Raw genomic sequence first — 12,752 nt, 5'->3', positions numbered from 1 at the left:
CCTGCCCAGGAAGAGACTGGTACACGCTGAGACCTTTCAGATGTTCTCCCTGGGTGCAGCCTAGTTGCCAGCCCCTCACCTCGGCTCCATCACGCTGTCCGACAACGACTTCACCAGGGTCCTGGCGGATTTCCCATCGGTTCTGGCACCGCAGTTCACAGCGGCCATGCCCCGACACGGCGTACAACACCACATCCCGACCCAGGGACCACCCCTCCACGCCCGCGCTCGGCGGCTTCCCCTGGACAAGTTCCGACTGGCGAAGGAGGAGTTCTAGAGGATGGAGGAATTGGGGATCATCCGGCGGTCCGACAGCCCATGAGCCTCCCCACTGCACATGGTGCCCAAAGCGACGGGAGGCTGGAGACCGCGCGGCGACTACCGCAGGCTGAACGAGGCTACCACACCGGACCGCTACCCTGTGCCGCGCATTCAGGACTTTGCAGCAAACCTGCACGGCGCACGGATCTTCTCCAAGGTAGACCTCGTCCGAGGGTACCATCAAATCCCGATGCACCCTGACGACGTCCCCAAAACGGCTCTCATCACCCCGTTTGGCCTTTACGAGTTCCTCCACATGCTGTTTGGCCTGAAGAATGCCGCACAGATGTTCCAGCGGTTAATGGACGCGGTGGGATGGGACCTGGACTTCGCGTTCATCTATTTGGACGACATCCTCATAGCCAGCAGCAGTTGTCAGGAGCATCTGTCACACCTCCATCAACTCTGCGCCCTACTGAGTGAGTACGGTCTTACAATCAACCCCGCCAAATGCCAGTTCAGACTCGATACCATTGACTTCCTGGGCCACAGGATTACTAACCCCTCTGCCCGCTAAGGTAGATGCGGTCCGCCACTTCCCCCGACCCACCACGATCAAAGGCCTTCAGGAATTCGTAGGTATGGTCAATTTCTACCACCGCTTCCTCCCTTCAGCTGCCTGGATCATGCGCCCCCTGTTCGCCCTGATGTCGGGTCCGAGCAAGGACATTACCTGGGATGAGGAGTCCGCGGCCACTTTCGTTCAAACGAAGGAAGCTTTGGCGAACGCCACAATGCTAGTACATCCCAGAATGGACGCCCCTACCGCCCTCACAGTGGACGCATCTAACACAGAAGTCAGTGGGATGCTGGAGCAACTCATCGCAGGTCGCTGGCAACCCCTGGCGTTTTTCAGCAAACACCTGCAGCCACCCGAGCTCAAGTACAGTGCTTTCGACCGGGAACTGTTGGCACTCTACCTGGCAATCCGGCATTTCAGGTACTTCCTAGAAGGTCGGCCCTTCACCGCGTTCACGGACCACAAACCGCTTACCTTTGCGTTTACGAAAGCGTCCGACCCCTGGTCGTCCCGCCAGCAAAGCCACCTGTCCTACATCTCTGAATACACGACGGATGTCCGGCACGTCTCGGGTAAGGACAATGTCGTGGCGGATGCGCTCTCTCGCCCTACCGTTCATGCCCTTTCCCAAGGGGTAGACTTTGAGGCACTGGCAGATGCGCAGCAGGCGGATGAGGAGATTCCGAGTTACAGAACCGCAGTCTCCGGTTTGCAGCTCCAGGACCTCCCCGTAGGCCCCGGTGAGAGGACCCTACTCTGTGACGTCGCCACCGGCCAGCCCTGTCCCGTCGTCCCGACAGCCTGGCGGCGCTGTGTTTTCGACTCCATTCATAACTTGGCGCATCCCTCCATCCGGCCAAGGTGCAGCGGCACACCAAAGCCCCACCGCAACAGTTCCATCCCGCCCACCGGCGTTTCGACCACATTCATGTGGATATCGTGGGCCCTCTGCCAGTGTCGCGCGGAGCGCGGCACCTCCAGACTATCGTGGACCGGTTCACAAGATGGCCAGAGGCGGTCCCGCTCACCGACACCACCTCTGAATCTTGCGCCCGAGCCCTGATCACCACCTGGATATCTCGCTTTGGTGTACCGGCCCACATTACCTCCGACAGAGGCGCCCAGTTCACCTCCAGCATTTGGTCAGCTATGGCCAGCCTTTTGGGGACTCAGCTGCACCACACCACTGCCTACCACCCACAGTCGAACGGGCTAGTGGAGCGTTTCCACCGCCACCTGAAGTTGGCCCTCATGGCCCGCCTGCGTGGAGCCAACTGGGCGGACGAGCTTCCCTGGGTCCTACTCGGCATCCGCACAGCGCCCAAGGACGACCTGCACGCCTCATCGGCCGAGTTCCTACCAGCCCCACGGGGGCAAGAGGAAGATCCCGCAGCAGTCCTGGGCAGACTACGCGAGAAGCTCGGTAACCTGGCCCCCATACCCACTTCACAGCACGGGCGGAACCCGACCTGCGTACTCAAAGACCTGCGGAACTGTAAGTTTGTGTTTGTACAAAGGGGCGGGCATCGGCCACTGCTGCAGCGGCCATACGAGGGGCCGTTTATGGTGCTCCGGAACAACGGGTCCACGTTCGTGCTGGACGTTGGGGGGAAAGAGGAGGTTTTCACAGTGGACCGCCTCAAACCGGCACATGTGGACCTGGCACAACCGGCCGAGTTTCCGGCACCTCGGCACAGAGGCCGACCTCCCAAGCAGGTTCTGGCCCAGACTGTGGACATTGGGGGGTGTATCGCCGGTTCTGGGGGGGGGGGTTATGTGGCGACCCATTTCCTGGCACATCCGAACCGACTCACAATTAGATAGCCTACGGGGGTTTGCGAGCACAGAGCTTTGGAGCCTCTGCGCCACGGGGGGCAGGTTGAGGGAGGCTTAAAAGTGAGGCTGAGGATTTTGAATAAAGTTTTTTCCTGCGACTGCAGTTACCAACTCCGTGTCGTAATTTTAGCGCTGCGTGTAGCATACTGCTACAGTACCATCTTGGGAGAAAACTGCATATTTTGCCTGTGGATCAGGCAGCATTTATGGGAATGAATAAACAGTTGATGTTTCAGGCTGGGACCCTTCTTCCGGACTGTTTATTTCTTACCATAGATGCTGCCTGACCTGCTGAGTACCTCCAGCATTTTGTGTGTGCTGTTCTGGATTTCCAGCATCTGCAGAATTTCCGTATTTAAGATTTTCCCTGCGTCCTGCCTGACATTTACCCCCTAAACACTGATACAAAGTGGTTACCTCTGCATTCATCAATTGCTATTTATAGGATCTTGTACCCATATTCTCAGCTGTGGCTCCTACATTACAATAACTATTATTCCTCAAATGTATTTCATTGGTCGTAAAGAGTGCTGAAATGATCTGAAGTGATATAAAGTGTAATGGGCTGCAAACCTTTTTCTCCCTGGAGCATTGGTTATGATAAAAAGAATGTATTGAGCTACAATTTTTCACAGTTTCACAATACTTTGCTACGATCCTTTATCACAGTTTAACAATACTTGTACAAAATAAAGCAGAATCCTGCCACTGACAGTGATGGCCTTACCTTATAGGTCATCAGCGTCCTGCTGGATACGTACTGTTAGAGTAACTGTCAGGGAGTTGTGCCTGCAGGGTCAGGATCTCCCAGGACTTCCTGTAATAATTAATGACTTCATTTGTTATTCTGCATCTGTTCTTTATCACCAATGTCAAAACCTAAATCAGAGTGGTTTCTGTGCCTGCCTCCAAGCAGTTTCTTATAACATCTATAAGCAGCCTGATAAATGTCAGCTGCTGGTGTGTTAAATGCGATTTATCTTGTGATGTTTATAATGACACAGAAGTAGCCTATTCACTCTGTCAGTTCAGGCCAGCTCGCAGCGAAGCACAGCCATCAATACTATTTCTCCTTGCCATATTTCTCTGTAGTCCGGTAATCCATTCTCTCTCTCTCTCTCTCTCACATGCCCATCAGCTCCCCTTCTGCATTTCAAAGTGCACAGTAAGAATATTATCAAAATAAATATATGTCACAATATACAACCCTGAGATTCATTTTCTTGTGTGCACACTCAGTAAACTATAGAATCATAACCATAACAGAATCAACGAAAGGCCAACCAACCAGAAGACAACAAGTTGTGCAAATACAAAAAGAAAGAAATAGAAATCATAGATAAATAAATAAGCAATAAATAAATCAAACCTTTTTAGTGCCATATAAGAGTCATAAAGACCAGAAGAACAACACCTCGTATTCCGTCTGGGTAACTCCAACTTGTGGGTATGAACATTGATTTCTCTAACCTCCAGTCATTTACCCCCTCCCTCCTTCACTCTTTTTCCATTCCCCATTCTGGTTACCCTCTCAACCCTTCTCCTCAACTGCCCATCATCTCCCTCTGGTTCTCTTCCTTCTTTTTCTTCAATGGTTCTGTACCTCCTCCCCAATTGTAGTAATGAGAAGAAGGCATGTCCCAGATGATGAGGGTCCTTAGTGATGAATACCTGTTGAAGATATTTCCATTGATGGGGAGATCTGTGTCCATGATGGAGATAATATCCTATCCAATCCAGTCCAACCCAGTCCAATCCAATCCGATGAGCTGTATCTTTTTTACACTCAATTTGATGTTGCCATCACTGATGAGGCCCTGAGGAGAGCCGCTGATGCGACCTACAGCTTGGTTTATCTCTGAGGCTGGAGTATGCAGGTGTTTCCAATGAGTGGACAGTTGCAAGGCTACGGGACTGGACGGCATCCCAGGGCGAGTACTCGGAGTGTGTGCAGCACAACTGACAGGTGTGTTTACCAACATTTTTAATCTCTCCCTCTCCCAGTGTAGAGTGCCCTCCTGCTTCAAAATATCCACCATTGTTCCTATACCTAAAAAGACTAAGGTAACATGTCTGAACTTTTGGTGTCTTGTCGCACCCACCTCAATAATAGACAAATGCTTTGAGCGGCTGGTCAAGGATTACATCTACAGCACCGGACACCCTCCAATTCGCCTACCAACATAACCAATCAAAGGAGGATGCAAAAGCCACAGCTCTTCCATACAGCCCATCCTTACACATCTGGAGAAGGATGCTTACATGAGAAAGGTGTTCTTAGACTACAGTTCAGCATTCAACATCCTAATTCCCTCCAGTCCCAACAAGGAGCTCAGAGACCTCGGCCTTCGCTCTACCTTGTGTAGCTGGATCCTGGATTTCCAGTCAGATCACCAGCAGGAGGTAAGAGTGGGCTCTCTCACCTCTGCCCCATGACCCTCAACACAGGTGCCCCTCAGGGCTGAATCCTAAGACCTCTCCTTTACTCTCTGTATACCCATGACTGTGTCACCACTCACAGCTCCAATCTGCTAATTAAATTTGCTGACAACACTACTCTCATTGGCCTAATCTCAAATCATACTGAGGCAGTATACAGAGAGGAAATCATCACTCTGGTACAGTGGTGTCAAGAAAACAACTTCTCCCTTAATGTTGCATAAACAACGGGGCTGGTTGTGGACTACAGGAGGAATGGAGATGGGCTAACTCCTATTGACATCAATGGATCTGGGGCTGAAAGGGTGAACAGTTTTAAATTCCTTGGCATAAACATCACCGAGGATCTCACAACAGCACCCCTTTCATCTCAGATGGTTGAAGAAGTTTGATATGGGTCCCCAGATCCTAAGAAATTTCTACAGGGGCACTTGTGAGGGCATCCTGACTGGCTGCGTCACTGCCTGGTATAGGAACCGTACTTCCCTCAATTGCCGGACTCTGCAGAGAGTGGTGCAGACAGCCCAGAGCATCTGCAGATGTGAACTTCCCACTACTCAGGACATTTACAAAGGCAGGTGTGTAAAAAGGACCTGAAGGATCATTGGGGACTTGAGTCACCCCAACCACAAACTGTTCCAGTGGCTACCATCCAGAAAACTGTACCACAGCATAAAAGCCAGGACCAACAGGCTCTGGGACAGCTTCTTCCACCAGGCCATCAGACTGATTAATTCACACTGATACAACTGTACTTCTATGTTATATTGACTGTCCTGTTGTACATACTATTTATTACAAGTTACCATAAATTGCACGTTGCACATTTAGATGGAGACGTAACATAAAGATTTGTACTCTTCATGTAAGAAATGAATTCAATTCAATTCAATTCAATTCAATACAATCCAACCCAATCAAATTCAATCCAATCCAATCTAAACTAATCCAATTCAATCTCAATAAGGGCCAATGCACCATTCATTTTCCTAATTGCTTGCTGTGTCTCCATTTTTATTTTTATTTACTTTGTGAACTTTTGTAAACCAAAACTCACTAATTTCCTATCACTTCAGAAATATTTGCCAAGAATATTTATAGATTGCATGTGGATTTTGGTCATGGAATGCTGGTGGATCAGGGACCTCCATTTCCAGGTCAAGACCAAAGTTCAACACTTCTTTGAAGCTTAGAATGAAGTTTTAAGAAATCTTTGCCTTCATCAGCCAGAGCATTGAGTACAAGAGTTGGGATGTCATATTGCACCTATACAGAACTTTGCTGAGACCATATTTGAAGTATTTTGTGCAGTTTTACCAGCTATAGGAAGGATGTCATTAAGCTGGGAAGAATCCCAAGAATGCTATTGGAAATGTAGGGTTTGTGCTATGAGGAGAGATTGACTTGGCTCAGTCCTTTTTCCTTGGAGCTTAGGAGGCTAAGGAGTGATTTAAAATTATATATAATTTATATATATATAATTAAATATATAAAAGTATATAAAATTGTGAAATTCATAAGTAAGGTAAGTCCTTTACCAGGATCGGTGATCCTAAAACTAGAGTTTTAAAGTAAGAGGGAAAAGATTTAAAGCAAACCTGAGAGGCAACTATTTACACAGAAGATGCTGGGTATGTAGATAGGCTGCCAGAGGAAATGGTTGAGGCAGGTTAATTGCAACATTTAATAGACATTTGGACAGGTAGTCAATTAAGTCAGTTTATTGTCAAAAGCACAAGTATGGTGAGGTACAGGTATGACGAAAAGCTTGCTTACAGCATATCACGACCATGTAAGTTACAGGGACATGAAATGATTAAAGGGAAATGGGACAAACACAGGCAAATGTGAAGTTTCGGTAGGCACCTTGGTCAGCATGGACCAAATTGGGCCAAATGGCCTGTTTCCATCCTATATTACTTCACAACATTATAATGAAATCCATATACCATCACAACTCAATCGGAGATTCTGCAATGTCAATATATTAGCTTTACAAAGAGCTGGAGCAATGTTTTGTTTCCAAATACCTCATGTGTCACTAAGTCAAATTTTACTTGACGTCATTTTGGCTGAGTAGTCAGAAGCATTAAATTTAAGAGCAAGTGAACCCATGTCAAGAACCCAAGAAGAGAGCAGGAACTTCTAAAATTGATAACACTGAAGAAAGGGAAAAGGAAGATAATAGGGGGATGAATGTAAAGAATGGGCAAGGACAGAACGTGCAATAATAACGAAAGAGAGAAAGTGAAGAAGAAAGAAAGAGAAAGAGAGAAAAGCGAGTTAATGAGAGGTGACAGTAGGAATAATGAAGAGCGAAGAAGGAGCAAATAAAGAAAAAATGGTGAAGAGGAATTAGGGGAGGAAGGGAGAAAGAAAGGAAGGAAGACAGGAAGATGTTTTCTAAAGTGCTTTTTATGAACCCAGGATGTCCCCAAGGTCTTGACAAACAGTGAATAGCTTTTGAAGTGTAATGCTTATACACAGGAAGTGCTGCAGCCAAGTCAGGTGACGTCGGTTGAGGGATGTTTATTGCTTAGGACTCTAAGGACAACTCCCCAAAGTATTTTACTGAAGTGATAAATCCACCAGACACAACAAATGGGAGGAAAGCATCCAAAATGTGAGAGTGAGGTTTGGGGACTGAAAGAAGCGAGCCAGATAGGTCGGATGGCTTTTCCTGGTAGTGGATGCCTTTCTTTTCTTGTGTATTTTGCTGATCATGAGATTTCAACATTGCTTAAGTATTTGTATTGCCTATGAGCTCATGAAAGCCAACAGCGACAGCATTACAATCACTTGTCTATTCAATTTTGACATTAAACACCCCCAGGTCAATTAAATCATGGGTCAGCTCTAGAGGAATCTGTTACAACAGTAAGGCTTCTGTATGACACTGTAAACCCTGTACAGAATTAGTTCAGGTAATTCTTGTTCAATAGATTCATTTCCGCTGGACTAACATAGAAGCAAATTCCTTTTACTTCATTCTGTACAGTTATAGGGGAGAGGGGACTTCTCCATTCCTGTGAGCTGTGTAGGATTTAAACTAACTTCTTACAGATGAAAAGATAATGTTACATTGAAATCTCTCTACTATAATGAAATAGGCATTACTTTTATTTGCAAGTACAGAAATTAACCCTTCCTAATCCAAAGATTAGCCAATGATTTCGCTGGTTGCTGTGCTTGCTGATTCTCATTGGCTTCCAGTCTCCCTGATCATAATGTCCTAAATTCAACAAAGTTCTCAGTCCCCCCACCCACCCCACACTTTGCCCCAAAATCTGGTGCATTTATGCTTTTCGGAATCAGAATTGGAATCAGCATCAGGTTTAGGGTTTTGAGCCAAAATGCCGACTGCACTTTTTCTCCATTTTGCGTGTGTTGCTCAGGTTCATCATCACTGACAAATGTGTATGTCATGAAATCTGTTGTTTCATGACAGTGCAAGCCATGAATAAATTGTTTAGCATAAAACGTTATAGAGTCAGCAACGGGAAGGTCATGGTTCAATTCCTGTTGCCGTTGAAATGATAAACAAGGTGCAATTTTCAGTGGCCAATTAATCTACCATCCCATGTGTCTTTGAGAAGTGGGAAGAGGGAAATTCAGGAAACTTCATTCAAATAATATGAGAGGTCACAATTGAACCTGGGTCACTGGAGTTGTGAGTCAGCAGCTCTACCAGCTGCCCCACTGTTCCACCTACATGTTAAAGATGTTTATTCTTTCAAATTAAGTTCTTAGCAAATACAATGGCATCAGCTTTGAACCACTTGAGCTTGCCTGCAGAACCAAGGTTAACCTGAAACTACTTTCCTGCAAAACATTGAGGTGTTATTGAGGGTTTAGCAGATGAAAGGGTGGGCAGCTTTAACTTCCTGGGTGACAATATCTCAAAAGATCTATCTTCAGTCCAACATATTGATGCAATCATGAAGAAGACAATAATTCATAGGAGTTTGAGGAGGTTTAGTATGTTACAAAGACTTTTGCTAATTTCTAATGATGTGCAGAGGGGAGTATTGTGTCAGCTTGCTTCATTCTAGTTTAGAGACGCCAGGATTGAAGGAGGCCGCAGAGGGTGATAGATTCAGCCAATTCCATCACAGGTACAAGCTTCCTCAGCATCAAGAACACGTTCAAAACGCTGACCTTCAAGAAAGCAGCATCCATCATTGTGGACTCTCATAATCCGGGGCATCTTCTAATTACCGAGTGAGTGAGAGAGGCCTCCGTCGGTCAGGGTCGATCGTGGACGTTTCGCCCTAGCTGTCTGGATATGCACGTCAGGGCACTATGATATGGAGAGCAAGCTGTTGCCCATGTAGCAAACTCACCCGCCCTATGCACCTGATGAACCCAAAGGACCGGCAGAGACCGATACAGTTTGGCACCAGCCGAGACTCTGGGAAGAAGTACAGAAGCTTGAAGACCCACACTCAATGTTTTAGGGACAACTTCTTCACCTCTGCCATCAGATTTCTGAACGGTCCATGAAACCAAGAACACCATTGCGCCATTCTTCTTTTGAAAGATAAAGCATTGCTTCATTTTTCACATGTACATTGAAACAGGCAGCGAATGTGTCATTGGCATCAATGACCAGCACAAGCTGAGGATGCACTGGGCAAGCCCACAATTAACACCACTATTCTGTTGCCAACATTGTAGTGCCCATAGTTTATTAACTTTAACCCATAGGTCTTTGAAATGTGGGAGGGAACCAGAGCCCTCAGAGGAAATCCAGGCAGTCACTGGGGAACAAACAAACTCCTTACAAACAGCGGCAGAATTGAACCTTATTGCTGGTGCTACATTAACATTATGCCAACAGCTATGCTACCATGCTGCCTACGTGGATCAAATCTTTTTAGTTCAGACTCAGCATTTGCCAACTCTGGATAATGAGTTCGCCATTTAAAAAAATTTTTGGAAGACTTTGGAAGATTCAATTAGACTTTGAGGTTCTCTGGATTGAGATCAATGCTGTCCAGACCTTGGAATGAGCGGGATATATGAGTCCGTCTGTTCCCAAATTATGCTGGCTGTAAACTAGATTGATATTGTATGAAGTGGTTGCAAGAATTGTATCAATATCATAGGTCAAAGTGTAACAACTGAGGTGCAGAGGAGGGAAAGGGTGCATGGAGCTAGTTGCTTGCCATACTGGGGTTAGCACTGAGCATTTAAGGACCTTCGGGTTAACTTGATGCTGAAAACTGCTGCAGGCATTGGCAAAAACACCCAAACTGCTGGAGGAACTCAGAGAGTCAAGCAGTGTCTATGGAGGAGGGTAAAAGGGGCAACATGGTAGAGTAGTAGTTAATGAAATGCCATTACAGTGCCAGCACCCTGGGTTCAATTCCAAACTGTCTATGAGGAGTCTGCATGTTCTCCCCTTGACTACATGGGTTTCCTCCAGGTGCTCTGGTTTCCTCCCACATTCCTAAGTGTCACGAGCCCTGCGGCCTCGACGGCTTGACCTTCCAGGGCTCTTGATCACCTGTATTTACTAATCGTTAAGCCCTTGTGCCTTCAGTTTAATTCTGACTTGCATGGGATTCCTGCATTCTATGATTATTTAAAGAGGACTCTCGTTTAGCAGAGTCATTGTGCTGGAGAGAATGAATTGTCTCGCGGTGTCGTTCAGTCACTCCCCTGAGGCTCTGTTAGCACTCCTATGTCTAACCTCTTATTTCCGCCTCCTCCTGGGGATCCTGCCATTCCTCCGCTCCTGGGTTGAGTTGGTTTGTGACAGAGAAAGCCTGCCGTTCCTCCGGGCCTGGGTCCAGTCCTCCGAGAGCACACTGTGACACTAAGACGTGTAGGTTAACTGGCCACACGGGAGTATTGGCTAGCGAGGGCCCGGTGGGCCAGAAGGGCCTGTTACGGTGTTGCATCTCCAAATAATAAAATCAAATTAAAAATAAACAATAGAATTTTTGACCTGCGATCCATCACTAGGACTGGAAGGAAAGGAGGCTGAAGCCAGAACAAGGAAGTGGAATACTCCATCCTAATTTGACTGCGAGCTTTGATCTTTATATGCCCTGATTCCGTTGGAATTGTGAGGCGGTTCGGACCCACCCTGCCTTCCGACCAGTGGAAGGAGGAGGGATCGAGTGATCGAGTGTGCGAGAATGCCAACACAGAGTCAACCAGTGCAATATTTACAGACGTGCTCATGACGAGCACAGAACCCCGGTTAATGCACGCGTTGAGTCTGATGGAACCATTTATGGTAGAGCGGCTGCTAATTTAATAAAGTAATATTCAAAGTTCTGGACCATTGACCCCGTGAACAGAAGTTCAAATACCACCATGACAGCTGGAATTTATTTCCAAATAATTAAATTTTAAATAACCTGTAGTTTTTAAAGTAACAAATTGAGCTCAGTACTGAATCTCCCAGATGCTTGTAAAATCTTATTTGGTTCACCTCTGAGGTGGGGATTGGCGATGTCTGCTGTCAATCCCTGGGCTCTGTGTGTCTCCAGACCCAGCAACGTGTTTGACTTGTAGTCTCCTTCATTCAAGGATTAGGTGTTAAAGGGTTAAGGATGAATAATGACTGCTGGCAAATATCCAGTGACATCCATTGCCTAGAAATGGGTGAATGAAAATAATTTAATTACCAGAAAAAACTTGCATCAGGCATTGACAGAACTGGGTGTGAAAATTATTGTGGTTCCTTTGGGAAAGCCACACTTCCATGTTTTCTCCTGGCCTGGCGGAAACAAATCTGCGCCTTCCTGCCATACCTGCCTGTCTCCCACCTGTTTTCATTTGGTCCTTGACTGAACTTTGATGTGAGAGCAGAGCATGGTTCATCAAATGCAGATGGTTTTCATCAACTTATACCATAGTTCATACCATAGCTCCTCCCACACCCTTATTGAGAGATCTAGTCAGGTGTATGCACAATCAAGTTCTGTTAACCCAGCACACTGGGAATTTGGATCTGAGGACCCTCCCCATCCAGGACAAGCCCTCATCTTGTCACCACCATCGGGGAGGAGGTATTGGATCGGGTGAGTTTCATGGGAACTGCAATCCCAGTAAGTTTCCAGGGAGTTGGGAAATCAGCACCAGTGAGTCCGTTGCTGAATCACTGAACTTCTTAAAAAACTCAATAACCAATAATTAGAGTTCTACCTAAAGTTCAAAGTAAAATTTATTCTCAAAGTACATACCAGTCACCACAAACGACCCTGACGTTTTTTCCCTGCGGGCATACTTCACAACTCTACAGAACAGTAACTGTAAACAGGGTCAATGAACAGCAAACTGTGCAAATGCAAATATAAACAGCAAGTGAGACCTTCAGTTGTGGGAACACCAGAAGTAGAATGAGTGTAGTTATTCCCTTTTGTTCAGGAGTCTGGTGGCTGAGGGGTAGCAACTGTTCTTGAACCTGGTGGTGCGAGTCCTGAGATGCCTGTACCTCCTACCTGATGGCAGCAGCGAGAAAAGAGCATGGCCTGGGTGGTGGTGATCTTTGATGATCGAAGCTGCTTTTCAAGGGCAACGTTTCATGTAGATGCACTCGAGTCAGGAGGGTTTTACCCATGATGCACTGGGCCGAATCCACAACCTTTTGAAGTATCTTCCGCTCAAAGGCTTTGGTGTT

The 12,752-nt window shown here is 46.7% G+C and overlaps 1 long non-coding RNA gene across 3 annotated transcripts in view; it reads right to left on the bottom strand.

Moving 5' to 3' along the window:
* LOC132378886 (uncharacterized) overlaps positions 1–12,130 on the bottom strand; it is a 65,716-nt gene extending 53,586 nt beyond the window's left edge. For 2 of the 3 annotated variants that reach the window (XR_009507213.1, XR_009507214.1), the window contains exons 1-2: positions 11,562–12,130; positions 3,405–3,494 (exon numbers count right to left, since the gene is read on the bottom strand). This is a non-coding gene — a long non-coding RNA (uncharacterized LOC132378886). Of the gene's footprint in view, positions 1–3,404; positions 3,495–10,811; positions 11,388–11,561 lie in introns of those variants that run through there. The other variant, XR_009507215.1, reaches the window with a different exon arrangement.
* Between the last annotated feature and the right edge of the window lie 622 nt (positions 12,131–12,752).

Source organism: Hypanus sabinus, chromosome 21, assembly GCF_030144855.1.
Source record: "Hypanus sabinus isolate sHypSab1 chromosome 21, sHypSab1.hap1, whole genome shotgun sequence".
Lineage (NCBI taxonomy): Eukaryota > Metazoa > Chordata > Chondrichthyes > Myliobatiformes > Dasyatidae > Hypanus > Hypanus sabinus.
Note: the sequence above shows the minus strand (reverse complement) of the source record. Positions and strands in the feature narration are given on the sequence as shown.